The 18,532-nt window shown below is 36.3% G+C and overlaps 1 protein-coding gene across 3 annotated transcripts in view; it reads left to right on the top strand.

The window, feature by feature from the left end:
• LOC143075566 (beta-1,3-galactosyltransferase brn-like) overlaps positions 1 to 18,532 on the top strand; it is a 57,301-nt gene that overhangs the window by 24,036 nt on the left and 14,733 nt on the right. Inside the window, exon 1 of one of the 3 annotated variants that reach the window (XM_076251035.1) lies at positions 13,823 to 13,844. The exons of 1 other annotated variant lie outside the window; for it this stretch is intronic. The gene's annotated coding sequence lies outside the window, so the exon portion shown is untranslated. Of the gene's footprint in view, positions 1 to 13,822; positions 13,845 to 17,146; positions 17,496 to 18,532 lie in introns of those variants that run through there. One more of the 3 variants, XM_076251033.1, reaches the window with a different exon arrangement.

Below are 18,532 nucleotides of genomic sequence, written 5' to 3'. Positions count from 1 at the left end.
TTTGTTGCAGCTTCTGATTCTATTTGATGGCAAAGATCAGACTCACATGTTTGTCGTATAGTGACGTCTTCGTTGAAAAGAGAGGTACATGTAGGAGCAAGTCCGATTAGGAGGGATAGAACCTTGTTATGTCTTCACGACACCCCGAAAGAACTAGAACACGACTGACTACTAATTCTTGACTTCTAGGTACACTAAGAACTTTTCCTGACCTACAGTTGATTTTAGACTTTTTCGTTAAGTCTTCAAAGGTTTTAATTTTCGATCTAGGTATTTGACCATAGAAGTAACTGTTGTTACCTTCTGCTGCCAACGCACCATTGACAAACGATTTTACCATTTTCATATCATCATCAAATGCTTTTGACAGTAATGATTCAATTTCCTTAGGCGCATGCATGCCAGTTGAGATGTTAATGAGTGCTTTAGGATGAGGTTTAAAAACAAAAGGATTTGTAATTCGGTGCTAAACATGTTCTATAACAAGTTTGCCAGCTCTTTGTCTCGCCATTATGCTGTTGGGCCAGTGTTCGCATGATGGAGAGGGTTCTTCGGGAGCAAAAACATTCAGATCAGGATCTCATTAATATTATTTCACTTAACTCTGCGAGCACGTGACGGATGAGGGACCAGCGAATGAATGCAGACTTTTGTCTTGAAATCCCAGCTATACCACCATGGCCTTTTAAATCTTTAATTACTGTCACCATGCCGCTCCATGCCCCATTAAATTTGACTGGCTTCTGGCGAATGGCAAACTGTCCAGATGAAAATATCGGTTGATATTAAGTTAAGCATATCTAAAATATATACAGGTAACCATCTCGAACTTACTCTGTTTGCAACAAACATGTATGGTATTATTGAAGCAATCGAGGTAAAATGCATATCCCCGAACTCTGTCGTTCCGCCCTGACGTTCTGAATCATGATTTCTACAGCGCGTAAACACATATCCCAATACTTGAATGTTGGTGATGACTAATTTAAATATACTTTATTGTTCAAAAAAGACGAATAGATTAGACACAAGTTTTTCGACTAAGTAACGTCTTCTCGCGTGTAAAGCGTAGACCATATCCCAATACTTGATTGACATCCCCACTGTCTGAAGTCGTCACGACTTCAGAATAACGACAACCAGAGCTTCGTTTACAGATTTGCAATTGTCCGGTCACGTTTGAAACATTTTGAACGTTTCAGACTACCTCAGACAGTAATGACAATAATTTATCACGAAACGAAGCCATTAAATCATTGTCTCTGCACCAGTTAAAGAATGCGGAAAAACACAAAGCAACCAATCCCCCATACACAACATTCATTGCTATTACAACACGGTTGAACTGTTTCCCACACATCATATGATCAACGGGCCCTGCTGCATAAACAGAAGAGTCAACTAATTAATCCTACAGACCGCCTTCCCCCTAAAGTTTCCCAATAGACGCAATGATGCACGAAAGAGTATGAAAGCCACATAAACAAAGAATGTGCGATTTAAATGTTTCTCACATTGCCTATTCCAACTACAGCTGTCAGTCGAATGTTTGAATCGAATAGCTGATTGACTTTGTCATATCTGAAACGTTAACATCGTTTCATAGTCGTATAAATTGTTGGCATATTACTTGTTTTGCGTGTACTTTCGGAGCATAAGACACCGGTCCACAGAAAATTTAGGTCTGAGTTCAGAAAGAGTGTTAATATATCCGGTCTAAAATGGAATAACTTGGTGGTCAAACTTTTCTTACTGAACAGGAATGTTACTAATATCTCTTGACTTAGAGCGCAAAAAAAACGCAATGAATCTCAGATGTGTTTCCGATTTTTTCAGCACATTTCGAAATGCTGTTGAAAGTATTCGGAACACGAACAGGAACTCCTCTTATCTTTGGTTTAATAAAAGGTAGAACAACCGTCAAAGATAATCATGCACTGTCAGTCAACTGAAACGTTCTGACTGGACCTCTTTTTACCTTAATCTGACGCAAATCCGAAACAATTGTGGACTTACAAACCTGAAAGACGGCTCGTGCCATTGAATGAAACGTGTCCCTACAATCAATTGTCTTCGTGTTGAGGTCTATATTGTCGGCACCTTCTTGTATCAAGCACCCCTTTGATGTTTTGAAACAATGCCGTCATGAATATAAGTACCGTCTTAAATAGGTCAACCTCATGCATGGCAAAGGTTGTCAGATATCGTCTTCCCTCTGCATAGGAAGCACAAAAGTCATGCCAATACAAAGTTTCTATAAATGTTCGTGACCCATTCTCATGATATAACTGCACGGTCAGGCAAAATGGAATGGGATGAATGCTGATTTTGGTACAGAAACGATAGATTCTGTAATAGCCATACATTTACGAAATTTATCTTTAGGGACAACATACGGTTCAGAAGCGACTGTGTTTGATTTTTCATCAATCAACCAACAAATGACCTTAGCAAGGCTTCATTGGCACTATGATAGTCATCAAAGTAAATAGTGAGGTTTTTGATATCACGCCTTAAACCGGTAGCGGCAGAGTGAAGGAATTGGTCCTCATTTAATGTATCTTTAATCTGCAGACACATCTTGATGTAATTCTTGAAGTTTAAAATAGGCTCTAACTTTCCTGCAGCAGATATGGCTTCCCCTATAGTAAGGTCAGAGCTAAACACTCTTTTTGACATCCATTGTCCCCGCTGTGTCAGAATTGTAATTGAGCTGCCATAATAACTAATTATTTTTTTCTAACGTTTGGCAAATTGGTATGTTTAGACGACATGTTATTGGTAAAACTGATCGGTATATGTCGAGGATGTGCGACATAAGAAATGCCTTTTTGTGTAAGAACAGATCATCATTAACTATTGTTATTAATGACTTGAAGAAAAAGCAAGTTTATATTCTGATTCTTCAGTAACTGTTTTACCTGATCGCACAGGAGTTGACGGCTTTCCAAAACCGAAGATAACAAAATAGAGGCTAACACATCTAAGTCCTTTATTACTTACCAGTTGAAAACAGAGGTAAAGGATTTTATGTCTAATTGCGAAAGAAGAAAACTTGGTAGCTAAGGTTTACTAGAGTAAAACCAGATGCTCCGCAGGGCGCAGCTTTATACGACCGCAGAGGTTGAACCCTGAACGGTTGGGGCAAGTATGGACACAACATTTAAGCTGGATTCAGCTCTAAATTTGGATTGTGATTAAATAGTTGACACAGCATAGGTTTCTGACACATAATGAATGTGGTCTAATGAACTTAAAATACTTTTTTTTCCTTTGAGCAATTCACTATGCTGTTGAATAATAATCCTCTCAAAAAAATGTTTGAAGAAATTTTCTTTTTATTTATGAAATCTGAAATGAGAAAAATTTAACCCCCCTCCCCATTTTTTTTTCACATCCCCCTTTCCCTTTTTCCAAAACTGATCTCAATTCAAATTTCTAATGGAGTTTGCAACAATAACTACTCATTTAAATACATCACAAAACATTAAAATGTAACAAAAGGTGCTTGTTATCACTGAATGGTAAAGATTGTTTTAATTTATCAGTTGGTAGTAAAAGTGAATATACATTGTATATTGTATAAAACAATGATTTAAGTTGATTCAACTACTATTCTGGACAAAAAAAGATAACTCCAATCAATTGAAAATTTCTTGCTATTGCACAATATTGTGCAATTAGATGTTTCTTGCTATTGCGCAATACTGTGCAATTGAAAATATTTGCTATTGCACAATACTGTGCAATTGAAGATTTCTTGCTATTGCGCAATACTGTGCAATTGAAAATTTCTTGCTATTGCACAATACTGTGCAATTGAAGATTTCTTGCTATTGCTGAATACTGTGCAATTGAAAATTTCTTGCTATTGCACAATACTTAATATAATAATTTTGGATTCTGATTTGAACCAACTTGAAAACTGGGCCCATAATCAAAAATCTAAGTACATGTTTAGATTCAGCATATCAAAGAACCCCAAAGATTCAATTTTTGTCAAAATCAAACTAAGTTTAATTTTGGACCCTTTGGACCTTAATGTAGACCAATTTGAAAACGGGACTAAAAATTAAGAATCTACATACACAGTAAGATTTGGCATATCAAAGAACCCCAATTATTCAATTTTTGATCAAACAAAGTTTAATTTGGACCCGATTTGGACCAACTTGAAAACTGGGCCAATAATAAAAAATCTAAGTACATTTTTAGATTCAGCATATCAAAGAACCCCAAGGATTCAATTTTTGTCAAAATCAAACTAAGTTTAATTTTGGACCCTTTGGACCTTAATGTAGACCAATTTGAAAACGGGACCAAAAATTAAGAATCTACATACACAGTTAGATTCGGCATATCAAAGGACCCCAATTATTCAATTTTTGATGAAATCAAACGAAGTTCAATTTTGGACCCTTTGGGCCCCTTATTCCTAAACTGTTGGGACCAAAACTCCCAAAATCAAACCCAACCTTCCTTTAGTGGTCCTAAACCTTGTGTTTAAATTTCATAGATTTCTATTTACTTAAACTAAAGTTATGGTGCGAAAACCAAGAATAATGCTTACTTGGGCCCCTTTTTGGCCCCTAATTCCTAAACTGTTCAGACCTCAACTCCCAAAATCAATACCAACCTTCCTTTTATGGTCATAAACCTTGTGTTTAAATTTTAATGATTTCTATTAACTTAAACTAAAGTTATTGTGCGAAAACCAAGAATAATGCTTATTTGGACCCTTTTTTGGCCCCTAATTCCTAAACTGTTAGAACCAAAACTCCCAAAATCAACCCCAACCTTCCTTTTGTGGTCATAAACCTTGTTTCAAAATTTCATAAATTTCTATTTACTTAAACTTAAGTTATTGTGCGAAAACCAAGAAAATGCTTATTTGGGCTCTTTTTGGCCCCTAATTCCTAAAATATTGGGATCAAAACTCCCAAAATCAATCCCAACCTTCCTTTTGTGGTCATAAACCTTGTGTTAAAATTTCATAGATTTCTAGTCACTTTTACTAAAGTTAGAGTGCGAAAACTAAAAGTATTCGGACGACGACGACGACGCAGACGACGACGCCAACGTGATAGCAATATACGACGAAAAATTAAAATTTTTGCGGTCGTATAAAAAGACTACACCAGTCTGTTTTTGTAAGTCAAAAAATTGGGTCGAACACCATACCCGGACCTTACGTCAGAGTAAAACGTAAAAAAAAATCGTTTATAAACGATAATACTTTTATCCGTTCTACTAATAGTTGAAAAGAAAAACTAGGAAGCTAAGGTCTACTTGACAAAAAAAGAATCCAGGGTGTTGTTCGGTTTACTGTTTTTTTTTAAATCAGGTCCACAGTTGGGGTTGGACACCCTACCCCACCCTTACGGAAATGTAAATAAAAATTGTCTACGGCAATACTTTTTTCGCCACTAGGTGCAATGTCAAGCTGAATAGCTAAGGTCTACTTGAGAAAAAATCCAGGGTGTTGTGCGGCTTAGATTTTTTAGAAAATTTGGTCCAAAGTAGAGGTCGGACACCCTACCCCACCCTTACGGAAACGTTAAAAAAAATGTTCTACGGAATATTTTTTTCGCCACTAGGTGCAATGTTAAGCTGAATAGCTAAGGTATACTGGAGAAAAAATCCAAGGTGTGGTTCGGCTTACTTTTCTTATAATCAGGTCCAAAGTTGGGGTTAGACACCCTACCCCACCCTTACGGAAATGTTAATAAAAAATATTCTACGGCAATACTTTTTTCGCCACTAGGTGCAATGTCAAGCTGAATAACTAAGGTCTACTTGAGAAAAAATCCAGGGTGTGGTTCGGCTTAGTTTTTTTTTTACATTTGGTCCAAAGTTGGGGTCTGACACCCTACCCTACCCTTACAAAAATGTTAATAAAAAAATTTCTACGGCAATACTTTTTTCGGCACTAGATGCAATGGGAAGCTGAATACCCAAGGTCTACTTGAGAAAAAATCCCGGGTGTTGTTCGGCTTACTTTTTTTCAATCAGGTCCAAAGTTGGGGTCGGACACCCTACCCCACCCTTACGGAAATGTTAATAAAAAAGGTTCTACGGCAATTCTTTTTTTCGCCACTAGGTGCAATGTCAAACTGAATAACTAAGGTCTACTTCAGAAAAATCCAGGATGTCGTTCGGCTTACTTTTTTTTTTAAATCAAGTCCAAAGTTGGGGTTGGACATCCTACCCCACCCTTACGGAAATGTTAATAAATAATGTTCTATGCACTAGGTGCAATGTCAAGCTGAATAGCTAAGGTCTACTAGAGAAAATATCCAGGGTGTGGTTCGGCTTACTTTTCTTATAATCAGGTCCAAAGTTGGGGTTAGACACTCTACCCCATCCTTATGGAAATGTTAATAAAAAATGTTCTACGCCAATACTTTTTTCGCCGCTAGGTGCAATGTCAAGCTGAATAACTAAGTTCTACTTCAGAAAAAATCAAGGATGTCGTTCGGCTTACTTTTTTTTTAATCAAGTCCAAAGTTGGGGTTGGACATCCTACCCCACCCTTACGGAAATGTTAATAAATAATGTTCTATGGCAATACTTTTTTCGCCTCTAGGTGCAAGGTCAAGCTGAATAGCTAAGGTCTACTTGAAAAAAAGTCCAGAGTGTTGTTCGGCTTACTTTTCTTATAATCAGGTCCAAAATTTGGGTTGGACACCCCAACAAACCCTTACAGAAATGTTATTAAAAGATGTTCTACGGCAATACTTTTTTCGCCACTAGGTCTAATGTCAAGCTGAATAGCCAAGGTCTACTTGAGAAAAAACTAGGGTGTCGTTCGGCTTACTTTTTTTTTAATCAGGTCCAAAGTTTCGGTTGGACACCCTACCCTACCCTTACAAAAATGTTAATAAAAAAATTTCTACGGCAATACTTTTTTCGGCACTAGATGCAATGGGAAGCTGAATACCCAAGGTCTACTTGACAAAAAATCCAGGGTGTTGTTCGGCTTAGTTTTTTTTAAAATTTGGTCTAAAGTTGAGGTCGGACACCCTACCCCACCCTTACGGAAATGTTGATAAAAAATGTTCTACGGCAATACCTTTTTCGCCACTAGGTGCAATGTCAAGCTGAATAGCTAAGGTCTACTTGAGAAAAAATCCCGGGTGTTGTTCGGCTTACTTTTTTTCAATCAGGTCCAAAGTTGGGGTCGGACACCCTACCCCACCCTTACGGAAATGTTAATAAAAAAGGTTCTACGGCAATTCTTTTTTTCGCCACTAGGTGCAATGTCAAACTGAATAACTAAGGTCTACTTCAGAAAAATCCAGGATGTCGTTCGGCTTACTTTTTTTTTAAATCAAGTCCAAAGTTGGGGTTGGACATCCTACCCCACCCTTACGGAAATGTTAATAAATAATGTTCTATGCACTAGGTGCAATGTCAAGCTGAATAGCTAAGGTCTACTAGAGAAAATATCCAGGGTGTGGTTCGGCTTACTTTTCTTATAATCAGGTCCAAAGTTGGGGTTAGACACTCTACCCCATCCTTATGGAAATGTTAATAAAAAATGTTCTACGCCAATACTTTTTTCGCCGCTAGGTGCAATGTCAAGCTGAATAACTAAGGTCTACTTCAGAAAAAATCAAGGATGTCGTTCGGCTTACTTTTTTTTTAATCAAGTCCAAAGTTGGGGTTGGACATCCTACCCCACCCTTACGGAAATGTTAATAAATAATGTTCTATGGCAATACTTTTTTCGCCTCTAGGTGCAAGGTCAAGCTGAATAGCTAAGGTCTACTTGAAAAAAAGTCCAGAGTGTTGTTCGGCTTACTTTTCTTATAATCAGGTCCAAAATTGGGGTTGGACACCCCAACAAACCCTTACAGAAATGTTATTAAAAGATGTTCTACGGCAATACTTTTTTCGCCACTAGGTCTAATGTCAAGCTGAATAACTAAGGTCTACTTGAGAAAAAACTAGGGTGTCGTTCGGCTTACTTTTTTTTTAATCAGGTCTAAAGTTTCGGTTGGACACCCTACCCCACCCTTACGGAAATGTTAATAAAAAATGTTCTACGGCAAAACTTTTTCGCCAATAGGTGCAATGTCAAGCTGAATAGCTAAGGTCTACTTGAGAAAAAATCCAGGGTTTCGTTCGGCTTACTTTTTTTTTTAATCAAGTCCAAAGTTGGGGTTGGACATCCTACCCCACCCTTACGGAAATGTTAACACACAATGTTCTACGGCAATACTTTTTTCGCCACTAGGTGCAATGTCAAGCTGAATAACTAAGGTCTACTTGAGAAAAAATCCGGGGTGTGGTTCAGCTTAGTTTTTTTTTTTTAAATTTGGTCCAAAGTTGGGGTCGGACACCCCACCCCACCCTTACAGAAATGCTAATAAAAAATGTTCTACGGCAATACTTTTTTTCGCCACTAGGTGCAAAGTCAAACTGAATAGCTAAGGTCTAATTGAGAAAAAATCCCGGTTGTTGTTCGGCTAAGTTTTTTTTTTTTATAAATTTGGTCCAAAGTTGGGGTTCGACACCCTACCCCACCCTTACGGAAATGTTAATAAAAAATATTCTACGGCAATACTTTTTCGCCACTAGGTGCAATGTCAAGCTGAATACCTAATGTCTACTTGAGAAAAAATCCAGGGTGTCGTTTGGCTTACTTTTTTTTAATCAAGTCCAAAGTTGGGGTTGGACATCCTACCCCACCCTTACGGAAATGTTAATAAATAATGTTCTACGCCAATACTTTTTTCGCCACTAGGTGCAAAGTCAAACTGAATAGCTAAGGTCTAATTGAGAAAAAATCCCGGTTGTTGTTCGACTAAGTTTTTTTTTTATAAATTTGGTCCAAAGTTGGGGTTCGACACCCTACCCCACCCTTACGGAAATGTTAATAAAAAATATTCTACGGCAATACTTTTTCGCCACTAGGTGCAATGTCAAGCTGAATACCTAATGTCTACTTGAGAAAAAATCCAGGGTGTCGTTTGGCTTACTTTTTTTTAATCAAGTCCAAAGTTGGGGTTGGACATCCTACCCCACCCTTACGGAAATGTTAATAAATAATGTTCTACGGCATACTTTTTTCGCCACTAGGTGCAATGTCAAGCTGAATACCCAAGGTCTACTTGACAAAAAATCCAGGGTGTTATTCGGCTTAGTTTTTTTTTAAATTTGGTCCAAAGTTTGGGTCGGACACCCTAGCCCACCCTTATGGAAATGTTGATAAAAAATGTTCTACGGCAATACCTTTTTCGCCACTAGGTGCAATGTCAAGCTGAATAGCTAAGGTCTACTTCAGAAAAAATCTAGGATGTCGTTCGGCTTACTTTTTTTTAATCAAGTCCAAAGTTGGGGTTGGACATCCTACCCCACCCTTACGGAAATGTTAACAAACAATGTTCTACGGCAATACTTTTTTCGCCACTAGGTGCAATGTCAAGCTGAATAGCTAAGGTATACTTGAGAAAAAATCCAGGGTGTGGTTCGGCTTAGTTTTTTTTTTAAATTTGGTCCAAAGTTGGGGTCTGACACCCTACCCTACCCTTACAGAAATGTTAATAAAAAAATGTCTACGGCAATACCTTTTTCGGCACTAGGTGCAATGGGACGCTGAATACCCAAGGTCTACTTGACAAAAAATCCAGGGTGTTGTTCGGCTTAGTTTTTTTTTAAATTTGGTCCAAAGTTGGGGTCGGACACCCTACCCCACCCTTACGGAAATGTTGATAAAAAATGTTCTACGGCAATACTTTTTTTCGCCACTAGGTGCAATGTCAAGCTGAATAACTAAGGTCTACTTCAGAAAAAATCCAGGATGTGGTTCGGCTTAGTTTTTTTTTTAATTTGGTCCAAAGTTGGGGTCTGACACCCTACCCCACCCTTACGGAAATGTTAATAAAAAAGGTTCTACGGCAATACTTTTTTTCGCCACTAGGTGCAATGTCAAGCTGAATAACTAAGGTCTACTTCAGAAAAAATCCAGGATGTCGTTCGGCTTACTTTTTTTTTAATCAAGTCCAAAGTTGGGTTTGGACATTCTACCCCACCCTTACGGAAATGTTAACAAATAATGTTCTATGGCAATACTTTTTTCGCCTCTAGGTGCAAGGTCAAGCTGAATAGCTAAGGTCTACTTGAAAAAAAAGTCCAGAGTGTTGTTCGGCTTACTTTTCTTATAATCAGGTCCAAAATTGGGGTTGGACACCCCAACAAACCCTTACAGAAATGTTATTAAAAGATGTTCTACGGCAATACTTTTTTCGCCACTAGGTCTAATGTCAAGCTGAATAGCTAAGGTCTACTTGAGAAAAAATTAGGGTGTCGTTCGGCTTACTTTTTTTTTAATCAGGTCCAAAGTTTCGGTTGGACACCCTACCCCACCCTTACGGAAATGTTAATAAAAAATGTTCTACGGCAAAACTTTTTTCGCCACTAGGTGCAATGTCAAGCTGAATAGCTAAGGTCTACTTGAGAAAAAATCCAGGGTGTCGTTCGGCTTAGTTTTTTTTTTTGTAAATTTGGTCCAAAGTTGGGGTCGGACACCCTACCCCACCCTTACGACAATGTTAATAAAAAATGTTCTACGGCAATACTTTTTTCGCCAGTAGGTGCAATGTCAAGCTGAATAGCTAAGGTCTACTTGAGAAAAATCCAGGTTGTGGTTCGGCTTAGTTTTGTTTTAAATTTGGTCCAAAGTTGGGGTCGGTCAACCTACCCTACCCTTACGGAAATGTTAATAAAAAAAGTTCTACTGCAATACTTTTTTCGTCACTAGGTGCAATGGTAAGCTGACTACCCAAGGTCTACTTGAGAAAAATTCCAGGGTGTGGTTCGGCCTAGTTTTCTTTTAAATTTGGCCCAAAGTTGGGGTCGGACACCCTACCCCACCCTTACGGAAATGTTAATAAAAAATGTTCTACGGCAATACTTTTTTCGCCACTACGTTCAATGAGAAGCTGAATACCCAAGATCTACTTGAGAAAAAATCAAGGGTGTGGTTCCGCTAAGTTTGTTATAAAATTTGGTCCAAAGTTGGGGTCGGACACCCTACCCCACCCTTACGGAAATGTTAATAAAAAATGTTCTACGGCGATACTTTTTTCGCCACTAGGTGGAATGGGAAGTTGAATACCCAAGATCTACTTGAGAAAAAATGCATGGTGTGGTTCGGCTTAGTTTTGTTTTAAATATGGTCCGAATTTGGGGTCGGACACCCTACCCCACCCTTACGGAAATGTTAAAAAAAATGTTCTACGGCAATATTTTTTTCGCCACTAGGTGCAATGGGAATGTGAATACCCAAGGTTTACTCGAGAAAAATTCCAGGGTGTGGTTCGGCTTAGTTTTTTTTCAATTTGGTCCAAAGTTGTGGTCGGACACCCTACCCCACCCTTACGGAAATGTTAATAAAAAATGTTCTACGGCAATACCTTTTTCGCCACTAGGTGCAATGGGAAGCTGAAAACCAAAGGTCTACTTGAGAATATATCCAGGGTGTGGTTCGGCTTAGTTTTTTTTTTTAATTTGGTCCAAAGTTGGGGTCGGATACCCTACCCCACCCCTTACGGAAATGTTAATAAAAAATGTGTTGCGGCAATACTTTTTTCGCCACTAGGTGCAATGGGAATGTGAATACCCAAGGTCTACTTGAGAAAAAATCCAGGGTGTGGTTCGGCTTAGTTGTTTTTTTAAATTTGATCCAAAGTTGGGGTCGGACACCCTATCCTACCCTTACGGAAATGTTAATAAAAAATGTTCTACGGCAATACTTTTTTCGCCACTAGGCGCAATGGGAAGTTGGGGGTCTACGGTAATACTTTTACTCATACTAGGTTGACCAGGCTTTCACGTCTGTGTATAACATGGATTTTGTTGATTTTTTTTTTAATATAGAAAATAAATATTTCCTTGCCCACCATACTTTGTGTACAAAATATAAACCTTTCGTCTAATCAAAAGAAAGCGATATCCACTGCTTCAGAAATAGAATGTTTTGTTAAAACAGAGTTTACTCATTTTAAAAAGATTAATGCACGAGTGCATCTTTCTTTTCTTGTCATGCAGAACAATAATAACTTTTCAGGAGAGAAAATGGAAAGCTATTTGACACAATATCACAAAATCTATAATTTATGATTTCAATGTCAATTCCCTGTTACAAGCAATTTTGTAAGCATTTCAATAATTTTATTACATATTTACGATTCTATGTTCACTCAAAACTATTGGCTGTTAAAATTAAAAGCCGGGAGCACGCTGTTTGGTATATTGACATCGATTACTATTGTCTTAAATTGATGAACAGGACTTGATACTTTTTTAAATCATCGAATAGTTCTCCGACTGCTTTATTATATATTCAAAACTGATGATATATTGGTTATATATCAATAACATTTTGAGTACGTTTGAATCTTATGCAACTTTTGGGTTCATAGACATATCCTAAAACTGGCTGCTAGCGTATTGGCTGCTAGCGAGTGGCTGCTCGCTTGAGCCTGGTGTTTATAACGGATAAAAACACCAGGTATCTAAACTATCCGAAATCCGCCAGAGGGATCCAAATCCCGAGGAATTCGCCCTTTCAGTAGATTTTTTCTAATTTTTTTTCAAATCTATTTTTGCAGGCTCAAATTATTTTCATCTCAAATAGAGACATATCATACATAATGTTTACATACGTTTCTGACTATATATATACCATGTATACGTGTACGACAATTATTATTCCGGAAGTTAATTTAATTCGAGTCGATATCTCAGTAATTAGAACTCCGGGTAAAATCTCTTAATTGAATCTATTACTGAATTTTTTATACGATTGCAATGTTGTTATTTCAAAGATGTAAAAGATAGAATCTGAGACTGCTGTAAAATATTAGTCTAGGATAGAATTTAATTTTAAATAGGTATCCAAAAATAAAGTAAATCATACAACATTATCAGAAAACACTTCCTCAACAACAGTTTAATAAGTTATATTTGCATTACACTTTAAGAATTGTAAGTGATTTACAATGGCATTATGCAGGGACGTATACAAATTCGTGTCTATTTATTCAGTATGGTATATGTAAACATCATGAACACGCGAATCGACTCGTTGACAGGTATAAAGAATCGGCCGCACTTCAACATTGGCGGGAAAACTTTTGAAAATACAAACTACTATTAACTGGAAAATGGAAATAATGTAAACTGGGTACTAAATAATATATTAATGTATTTATAAGCACGAAAATCATTGAAACATTTAACTAAATTATAATAAACAAAACATTCATGATCATAATTATATTATAGTACAGATTTGTACATTAATATCATATATAATTTATTTTAGAATTATTGTTTGAGGACCTTTTAGGGAAAGGCTCAGTTAATAATATTGTTGCTAAAATGTATCACATTCTAAAAATAAAGTAGTTTTATTTAATCTACTTGCTTACAAAAATATTTTTCAGCTTTGATCCTTTTCCCTCTGCCTTACAATCCTGGCTGGGTGGAAGGTTTAGTGCTTCGTGGCCTCTTGCGAACAACCAATTCCAAAATTATTCCCATTTGCACGACTTGTTTGGTTGTGTAGTGAAAGTTTTTTCCAAATTGATAAGCAGATCAGGCCTTTGTGGGGCAGGTCAACACACTATTTGTGATTTTGACTTGTGCAATTCATACCTTTTCGCAATCAAATATATAAGTGCTCACAATCTAGAGGGATGGTGCTGTCAGCGACTAAACAAAGTCGTGTAAATATTTCCGGAAAGTGAACCGACTTAAAACCGTATTATGTTTCCTAAATTATTTATTGCATTGAAGTTCCGGCATTTTTATATTTCGTCTGCTAACAACTCCAAGTAAGTCTTTTTGATCTATAAACCACATTCACCTTTCTTAAATTAATTTCTGACTATTGCGATTTAAATGACTTATTTTCAAACTGCATTAAAATTACACGCAACGAACAGTGGCGGATCCAGAACTTTTCCTAAGGGGGGCCCTCTGACTGACCTAAGGGGGGCCCGCTCCAGTCATGCTTCAATGATTCCCTATATAATCAACCAAATTTTTCCCACGAAAGGGGGGGGGGGGGGGGTGCCGGGCCCTCCAGCTCCGCCTATGACGAAAGTCCAGATGACGTCTAGATTCACTTATTAATTTTTTATATCTCAAAGGGCTACTAAAATTATTGTTGAGTGGTATACCGTTGACGATAAACAGGCATATTCAGTGTAAAATATGGCATATTAAATGGTAATTACTTTAAAATAACTGATATATACATTGGCAAATTTGGGATTTATGCAAAAAAGGGAAAGACCTTGGCATTGGGACTCAACACATGTCCTGTCCTCAAGCACCTATCCATTTTATCACACGAAATTACTAGCTGGTCCTCAGATAGTAAAAAAATATCATAACACGGTCCACAGATAGTAAAAAAAATAGTATTAGGACCCTAGAGATACGGTGCCGCATCTATCGATATTCATATTCAGGACCAGTCTCCGATCATGTCATTGAGCTTTCACTATCGACAACTGTTTATATCTTCAGAGGGGCAGCCTATAAATTTAGTTGTTAACTAAAAATGTAGATAAAGAGAAGGTTGTTTTATATCTATTTCATGTATGGTCGAACTTTCGTTCACAGTGGATCGAATTGCTACGAATGGCACAATACATCAATGGGCCATTCCAGTTAATTTCTGACAGGTGGGGATGGATGCCATCATGGGGAGATTTTTTTCATACATATCAGAAAAAAACATCATGAAAAACTACCTATCAGATCTATAAATTAAGACCTATCAGATGTAGAGTTTCTGTTCATATTGGGTGGATGGGCTTTCATGGGAAAAAATGACCTATCAGAATGTTTTACTGCAATGATTGTACCCATCAGAATTTTAAATACAATACCAGATAATGCATGATACGAAACTGTCTACATTCCAAAGCACCCCTAAGATCTGAAATAGGTATTTTTTGTAACCCCTAAGATGTGATTAATTTTTATAATTTACTGCTGCAAGACCCTCAGAAATTTTTGCGTATAAGTGTACGTGTCAGATGAAAAAACCCAAAATTTCACCCCCAAGATGTATAAATTTTACGCCCCTCAGAAAGGACCATCCATCCCCCTTTAGCAGATATTAACTGGAATGGCCAAATGGAAGTTGGGAAAATGTACCTAGAGAAAATCGTCATTGTAAACTATGTAATTCAGGAGATATTGGGAATGAATTCCACTATATTTTTAAATAATTACATTAGATAAAATTGAGAATGGAAATGGGGAATGTGTCAAAGAGACAACAACCCGACCAAATAAAAAACAACAGCAGAGGGTCACCAACAGGTCTCAATGTAGCGAGAAATTCCCGCACCCGGAGGCGTCCTTCAGCTGGCCCCTGAACAAATATATACTAGTCCAGTGATAATGAACGCCATACTAATTTCCAAATTGTACACAAGAAACTAAAATTAAAATAATACAAGACTAACAAAGGCCAGAGGCTCCTGACTTGGGACAGGCGCAAAAATGCGGCGGGGTTAAACATGTTTGTGAGATCTCAACCCTCCCCCTATACCTCTAACCAATGTAGAAAAGTAAACGCATAACAATACGCACATTAAAATTCAGTTCAAGAGAAGTCCGAGTCTGATGTCAGAAGATGTAACCAAAGAAAATAAACAAAATGACAATAATACATAAATAACAATTAACAGACTACTAGCAGTTAACTGACATGCCAGCTCCAGACTTCAATTAAACTGACTGAAAGATTATGATTTCATCATATGAACATCAGGCACAATCCTTCCCGTTAGGGGTTTAGTATCATACCATCATAACATATATATATGAGAAGAACATAACCCGTGTTATGCCAACATGTATGTTTCACTATAATACGTTATTCTGATTGGCTAACTACACATCACGTGTTATTTTTTAAGCAATCGCATTCACGAGGTCCCACAATAAAGTGCACATGTAAGTAAATTAAATAAAAAAATGATAAAATTCGTGTTTTCATGATCCTAGCTAAAAATGTAATTATAAGTATTGAAATTTTCTTTTTGCAACTTCAAAGGGGTGTAAAAGCGTTGACCGTGCGCACATTTTTAGAAAAAATGTACTTCGGTCAACGCTTTTACACGCCAATGTAGTTACAAAAAAGAGGCTTTCAATTCATAAATGTTTGAAATTTAGTTATGAAAGAGAAAAAAATGAAACCTTATTATCTACATAGACCAATCATATTTAAATTTCACGATTTAATGAATACTAGAAACATCAGTATGCTGAATCATTTGTGCAAATTTACCAGACTGATTAATAAACAGCTGGACTCACTAGTGGAAAATTGTTTAATAACTTTTATATCATATTTTATACATACCGGCATAATGTGTTTTTACATTACAAGAATAGCTGGATTTTTTTCTAGTTGTAGATCATACCTTTGTATAAATTCTGACTATATGTTATACTATTTATGTTTATAATATCACTGTATCACGGATTTTGGTTTATGAGAATAAAGATACAAACCATATACATTTTTACCTAATGTTTCAATAATCGGAAATTATCTTGAGTCATATTGCTTGTGTACTTGAGTGTGTTCATCTATTTAGACAATAACATAATTTGACGGCAATGTAATTCCGGTTGAGGTCATCATCATGCTAAACAATCAAACCACATTTGGTATTATTTTTAATCAAAAGCCTAAACGAGTCCCTAACCTTCGCCCTAACCTTCGGTTACCCGTTAGTCAAGTGCATACGATCAAATAGTTATTACATGTATACAGCATGCTAGTACAAAATGTATAATTGATAATGATGAATCACCAGATACCTTAATTATAACTTACTGAATCTGAATTTACATTATATTTAAAACGGATTTTGATTAAACTAAATTGTAATAATAACATTATTAGGTATAATTAACCAATTATATTCGTGTCTTGAGGCTCGGAGCAGGTCCTGACACAGTGGTTACATAATTTTTAACATTGTTTGGTTAATTGAAAGACATGTATAATTTGATATATACATATACATGTATAAACAAATTAAATATTCCGCTTTTATGTTGTTCACTTAAATCTCATTAATTATTTAAGGATACAAATTACTTCCATGAGTCAATTTCATAGTAGATTACAATTGATCACAAGAAATGGTCATAAAATCAATTTAGTAAAACATGAAGACATCATTTCACGGTTTTTAAATGGAAGATGTACTGTGTAACAATGAAGCACTTCGAAGCATAGGAGATTAATTTAAAATATTTAAATTGTAAAAAAATTCAAACTGTGACTTTTGATAAAACAGATGATAACTATACATCGTACGAAAGGTGACACTCAGGCAGCATTATAATTGATGTTTTTATTTACACGTGTCAGCTGTTTTGATTTGTGAACAGGCCTACCGAATTTCAGTGATGCACGTGAATCAAGAAAATGTATTCAATCTTATAAGGTATGTAAAAACAATTTGATACATTTTTTACCTAGATTTGGTTGAATTATTTTGAATACAAATAATCATTGTCAAATTACCTCAGATGCGAATATACAAATATAAATCATTTACATGCAAATGTTAATCAACTTGAAGGTTTAATGTTGTCATGCTCTTCAATTAAAAACTGACTTGACTTCAAATTTTTCATAGATATCGAATTTGACAAATCTTTATTATTTTGAACATCTTCGTATTTTTTTGTTACACAGATTATCACAATATTTTTTTCATTTTATTGATGATATTAACTGTATATGCTGCAGTGCATTACATTTCGGGCATTACCATTACATTTGCGGTCACAAACATAATTTTACTGAACTCTGCGACTTTATTTAGGTCCTAAGTCAGCTGGAGCATATAGTATAGTGGTGGCAGTTGGTTCATGTCTGCTATAATTTTTTTTCCATTATTTGTTTTGTTATAAATTAGGCCGTTGGTTTTCTCGTTTTAATTGTTTCATGTTTTTTTTTACGTAAAGGCCATTTACAGCCGATATATATACTATATGGTATGAGTTTTCTCATTATTGAAGTCTGTAACCTTTACGATGGCATATAATTGCATAAATCCACTTCGTTTAAACTTTTATATTGGATAGTTTTCTCATTGGCAATCAGAGCACATTGTTTCATTTTTTTTTTATTATAAAAACATTATTATTAAGGTCAACCAATTTCTCGCAGTCAATTTTTTGAAGCGTGATGCCATGGTCTATGCACACGTGTAAGGCTCATTGCAATTACGCTCTGAGGTTCCGTTCATGTGATCTGCTTTGAGAAAATTGTCTGTCCCTTTCCAACAACATTCAAATCCTCAATAGCATTCCTATTAAGGTTTATGACCCCTTCTGTAGCCATTTTTGTACGAAATTTTCAAACTTCAATTGTATCAAAACTACAGATATAATAAATAAGAGAGATAGGCCATTTTGTACAAATACCGAGGGGAAACTTGATGCAAAGCATTATAAATAACTGTTTCATTGCATT

The sequence above is a fragment of the Mytilus galloprovincialis genome, chromosome 5, assembly GCF_965363235.1.
Source record: "Mytilus galloprovincialis chromosome 5, xbMytGall1.hap1.1, whole genome shotgun sequence".
NCBI classification, from domain to species: Eukaryota; Metazoa; Mollusca; class Bivalvia; order Mytilida; family Mytilidae; genus Mytilus; species Mytilus galloprovincialis.
The sequence above is the reverse complement of the archived record's forward strand: the minus strand, read 5'-3'. Positions and strand labels throughout refer to the sequence as shown.